We start from the raw sequence: 6,325 nt of genomic DNA on the forward strand, positions 1-6,325 counted from the left end.
CTCAGGCCCCGCCACCGCGCTCCCTCAGGCCCTGAGCTCCCGCCGCCGCCGCTCCTCAGGCTCCGCCGCTCCGGCCGCCGCTCCCTCAGGCCCCGCCGCTCCCTCAGGCCGCGCCGCTCCCGCCGCCGCGCTCCTCAGGCCCCGCCGCTCCCGCCGCCGCCGCGCTCCTCCTCAGGCCCGGCCGCTCCGCTCCCGCCGCCCCGGGCCACCCCTCCGCCCCGCTTCCGCTGCCGCCGCCTCCCGGGCCGCCCCCTCACCCCGCCGCTCGGCGCCCGAGCCCCCCGCTCCGCCCGGCCTGCGGCGGCTCCTCCCGCCGCACGCTCCGCAGCCCCGGCCCCTCGCCGCCGCCTCCCTCCCGGCCGCGCCGCGCTCGGGCCCCACCTCCCGCCGCGCCCCCCGCCCGGCTCCGCCCCGCGCCCCCCGCCCGGCCCCGCGCGTCACTCGGCGCCGCGCCCGGGGGTCCCTCCCCTGACCCTCCCTCCGGACGCAGCCCCCGTCCTTTGTTCTGCGGCCCGCGCGCGGCGCACCTGGGCCCGAGCCCCGACCCACCTGCCGGGCGGGAAGGAACCGGCGCGGGCTGGGGCGCGGGTGGCGGGTGGCGGTGAGCCCCGGCCCTGGGCCCTGAGCGGCCCGGCCGACACACAAGCCCGGCCTCCGGCGCTGTCGGGGAAAGGAAGAGGGGAGTGTGGGCCGCTTTACTTAACCGGAACTTGCTTTTCGTTCCACATTTTCAGGGTTCACCTGGTCACTCTGGGACGTCAGACACTGTCCGTGATAGAACCTTGGAGCGAGACCTGAGAGGTGGCCGAGCTACCCACTCGTTATTTTGCAGCAGTGTGACAGCAGGCCTGGGGCTGAGAGAGGTTCCACAGCATATAGCTTCACCTCACTTGCGTACTTTCGCTCACACTCATCAAACACAGTGGGCAAGACTCAGGACGGGCTGTTCTCCATCACACTACACCCCTCAAGGCCCGCTCTGCCAGCATGTCCCAGTGTGTCCCATCGGGCATGCTCCTGAGCCGTACTGCTCAGACTCCTCCTGACGTACCAACGTTCTGTCTGAACCCACCAAGACGGACCACATCTTTCCCCTAATGTCTCTTAGCTGATTAGAATTAAGATCAATTCAGAGTTTGGTTAGAACACTTAAAAATGGTCATTCATTCCTTTATTGTGTTCTCTCTTCTCCCTTGAATATTCTCTAAATCAAATACAATGTAAAACACTTCATTCTAAGTCAACAAAGCACTAATTCAGCCTTTCAAGGAAGAAAATAAGTAGCAGTATTTAGATTACAGTATCTGCTCATGTTACACAACTATAGACAAAGGCAGTTTAGCAGGGAAAGTTTACTTACTACTGGGGAAAGAACAAGTTTAGTTTGACATAGAACTGGAAAGTACCTTGAGAATGGTAAGACAACTACAGGTAGATATACAGTGGGAAGTGGAAATTGGGTTTCAAGTATGAGACAAGATTAGGCTGAGGTGAGAAAAAAGGCATTTTTAGGTACATAAGAAGATTGGAGGAGTCAAGAATGAAATACACAAGAGGCAATATAAAGTAATGTTGAGACTGAAGACTAAGAACAACAGTTCAGCCTCAATCTTGGGACTGGAGAAATAGCTGGAGAGAGAGCAGATCCAGCATTGCCTTGCATGAAGCTGCCTTGGGTTCAGTTCCTGGCATCACATATGGTCCCCTGAGCCAGCCAGGAGTAATAGTAAGCCCTGAGCACTGCCAGGTATGCCCCCACTCTCAAAATAAAGTCCAGAGGTAATTCCATGGAGAATGTATGTGAGTACCCAGCAACCTTTCAACAGATACTACAGCCAGGATATGCCTAAGCACCACAACTAAATGAATGAGACCTTTGGTCCAGTAAGAGTGTTCAAAGGACTACAACACATGCTCTACATGAAAGAGACCCTGGTTTGATAACTTAGCAATACCAGGAGTGACCTTCAAGCACCAAGCTAAGAGTAGCCACTGAGCATCATCAATTATGGCTCCACAACAAGAACAGAAAAAACAGAAAGTACAACCCATGCATGTAACCAAGTATATGAAAACCACAACCAAGTGTGTGTGATCCTGGGTCGTCATAGCAACAATGGGAATGTGTAAAGAAAAATAGGAGTGTGGGGTTCCTTGATACAATGCATTTGGTGGGCAAGAACTACCTCCACAGCCACCCCGGCAGAGGAACAAAGAGACAGGGAACCACAGACTGATGGCCAAAATGGCCCATTTATTTTCTGAACTCAATAGCCTATATAAGCACTCTGAGGGGGCTTGGACTCTGGGCTCAACGGAACCCAGGAGCAGAGATCCTCTGGCTGCTTCCCCCAACTTCTGGGGACCCAGGGTCACACCCATAAGCCACCTCCTGCCAGCGCCAGATAATCTCATCATCAGCCACCCTCCAGAACTCACGGCTGCTTCTCCCAAAAGGGAGCATAAAATGAGGCTCCCATAAACATGCCACTGGACTCCGGGCCAGGGCTGCCCCAGAGGGGGCAGGTAAGAGCCCTCCCTGCCCCAAGGGACCCAACCCCAGCAGCCAAACTCCACTACCCAACCGTCACCATGCTTCAGGCTGCTTTCCGCACACTCGGGCCGAGCCTCATGTATAAGTGAACATATTCATGCCGCGCAACACATCATCATAAAGAGAAATATATATGTATACATATATATATGCCTCTTAGAGAGCCCAACAAGTTACCGAGAGTATCCCACCTGCAAGGAAGAGCCTGGCAAGCTCCCCATGACATATCTGATATCCACATAACAACAGGCTCATTCCCCTGACCCTGAAAAGAGCCTCCAATCATAGGGAAAAACTAGTAAGGAGAGGCTGCTAAAATCTCAGGGCTGGGACAAATGGAAACATTACTGGTGCCCACTCGAGTAGATTGATGAAGAACAGGATGACAGTGATACAGTGACGGTGACAGCCAGTCTACTGGGTAGGCACGGACTTTTCTGTATGTACACAGGAAGACTGTTAATATTATTCTTTGTAACTTGGGAGTTGATTGAGTCCAATAATATTTACTCTTGGGCATCTGCTTTCTCACTTAGTTGCCCTTAGTTCCTAACACCCCAAAAGCAGGGTCCTGACGAGGGACTGAATGGATCCAGAGCAAGCTGTGAGCTACCCTGGCATTGAAATGGGCCAGGCCAAAGTGCCACAACATTCAACTATAAGTTGAGAGCATGGTCATAGACAAATGCTGTCATGATCCAAAAGTAACAAAGAGACTAGGACGCTGCTGGGGTTAAGAAGATTAACCTAACCTGAGGACTGTGGTCTGGAATATATAGTGAGATGTCCTCAGGAAGAACCAAACTTTAAATTTGATATATCTCTTACTGTGCTCAAACAGAATGACATTGCTAGAAATATTAGAAGTAGATTTACTACAACTAATTAAGTGGATTACTAGCTGAGGAAAGAAGAAAGCTACACACACTGGATGGGATCCCACCTTTAAGCAGATCTCCTAGTAATCCGGAGTAATCTCTTTAGATGAGATTTTGACCTTGAGTTAATCTCCTGGAGGAGTGCTTTTACCCCTCTTTGTTGATTTGTTAATGTTCAACCCACCTTTGTATCACCACCTTATGTGACTGCTATATAAACTAAGACTGTAAAGGCGGAGAGGAACGGAGTCAGAAGTGAGAGCGAGAGAGAATCGGGTCAGAGTCAGAAGTAAGCATCAGAGTCAGAAGTGATAGCAAGTGGGGCTCCAAAGAGAGAGATCAGAAGAAGAGAGATCGGAAGAGACCAGAGGACAGACAGAGAGTTCAGGAGAGACCAGAGGAGAGACTACAGAGATAGAGTCAGAGATAGACAGAAGAGAGCATAATGGCACACACAGAAGCAGAGCACAAAGGAGGAGCCATCTCGATCCGGTCCATACACAGTGGCTTGAGAGCACCAAACAGGAGCAGCAAGAGATAGCCGCCCCAAGAGCCTTTGAACACACATCACCCTTCCGCGCGTGTGTGCTTCTGTATTTCTTACAAGAGGGGTTTTTAATTTTTTGATTCTTTTGGCACTGTCAAAGTCACATGCCAAAAAACAGTAACAAGTCTCACAATGCAGACATTACTGATGCCTACTCGAGATTCCTTTGGCATAGATTAAAAAATAATAAAAATAGTATCCTAACATCAAACTAAAAAATTGTTGCATGCCAAAAGAAAGTCTGGATAAAATTAAAAGTCACCCTATTGAATGGTAGGGCATATTTGTGTGTAATGCATGAAATAAAGGGCTAAAATTCAAAATATATAAAGCAAAAAAAAACCCTAATAACCCCATCAAAAAATGGGAAGGAGAAATGAATGAGACATATTCCATAAAGAGAACATACAGCCAATAGGCATATGGAGAAGTTTTTGTCTTAGGGAAATGCAAATCAAAGCAACAATGAGTATTATCTCACACCAGTGAGAATGATTTATATCAAAAAGATTGGGAAAGGTGGGGTTGGTACAGTGGGTAGAGTGTTTGCCTTGCATGTGCCAAACCAGGTTCCATCTGCAGCACCCCATTTGGGTTCCCAGGCCACCAGGTATAATCCTCAAGCACAAAGTCAGGAGTAAGCCTTGAGCACCACTAGGGGTGGCTCCAAAACAAAATTCAAAAAGGTATCTCCACACTTATGTTCACTGTAGCACTAAGTACAAAATCCAGAATATGGAAATAACCCAATTGTCCAATAACAGACATATAAATATAAAATTATACTATCACTATGTAGAATTGGAAGATATCATATTAAAGAAAATAAACCAGGGAAGATGAACATAATGGATGATCTCATACATGCAGTTTACAGAGAAACAAAACAAGGCAATGGATAATAGTAAATGGTAACAAAGCCTTGATCTTGGATTACAGAACTAAAAATACCAAATAAGGGGAAGGGGGGAAATTAATGGTTGGGAGGTAATGCTGAGGTGGTCTGATGAGGTCAACTGGAAGTAACATGAGGACATTGGTGGAGGGTCTTGAGCATTTTGATAGTTGGGAGGTGAAGTTAGCTGTATACATCAGAATCATAATAGCACTGCCGCACTGTTGTCCCATTGTTCATCGATTTGCTCGAATGGGCACCAGTAACATCTCCATTGTGAGACTTGTTACTGTTTTTGGCATATCGAATATGCCACAGGGAGCTTGCCAGGCTCTGCCATGTGGGCAGGATACTCTTGGTAGCTTGTTGGGCTCTCCGAGAGGGACAGAAGAATTGAACCCAAATGGCTCCGTGCAAGGCAAGTGCCCTACTCACTGTGCTATCACTCCAGTCCTTCTTAACTACATTTACTCAAAAATGATATTATCATAAATCTTCACACTAGCAATGTAAAAAAAAATAAGTGTCAATAAGACCATGTAAACCTCAAGATCAGATATGCATATATTTTATATATAAGATGTAATAAACTGCTGTACAACTGTTAAAAAGAATGAGAGATCCAAAAAGCCAATAATGAAAATATTTCACAAACTGGTTTTAAAAATACCATGGTAGGGCTGAAGAGATAGTACAGTGGTAAGGTGCTTGCTTTGCACACGCAGACCCAAGTTCAATCTCAAACAACCCACATAGCCCCCCCCCCAAGCTTACCAGGAGTGATTACCAGAGCGCAGAAGCAAGCCTTGAGCTCTGCAGGGTATGGCCTCAAAACCAAACCAACAAACAAAAAGATCATGGCAAATTGTAGAATAGAAGACTATACTGCTACTGGTTTTGTTCAAAACAAAAACATATGTACGTTTGCACAGACAAAAATCTAGGAGCATTTGTTTAAAGCTGTTCATTTTTTTGAGGTAGAAAAAATCACAATTCTTCTATGTTTCTATACGTAATTTTGTAACAACCAAATATGTTTTCCTTACAAGTTGGCAAGGGGCTCTGTTATTAACAAAAGTAATCATATCTCATGCTGGAAAATGTTTGGAGAAAGTAAATGACTGAAAAGGACACGAAAAAGTTCCTCAGTCACCACTTAAAGATAATTGTTGGTGGTAACTTCTGCTGTTTTTTTATTCTGTGCATTACAAAGTGGAATACTTCTTGTGCCATTGTGCATATTTTTTGCTTTCTTTTATGGAAATTTTGGATCCAATTATAAGCACATATTTAAATATGAAGATATGACAAATATCTCTACAGAAAATTTTCACTAATTTGCACTCCTAGCAAAATCATGTCACTGTCACTGACATCCTGTTGCTCATCGATTTGTTCGAGCGGGCACCAGTAATGTCTCTCATTGAGAGAGACTTATTGTTACTGTCTTT

Source organism: Sorex araneus, chromosome 4, assembly GCF_027595985.1.
Source record: "Sorex araneus isolate mSorAra2 chromosome 4, mSorAra2.pri, whole genome shotgun sequence".
NCBI lineage: Eukaryota > Metazoa > Chordata > Mammalia > Eulipotyphla > Soricidae > Sorex > Sorex araneus.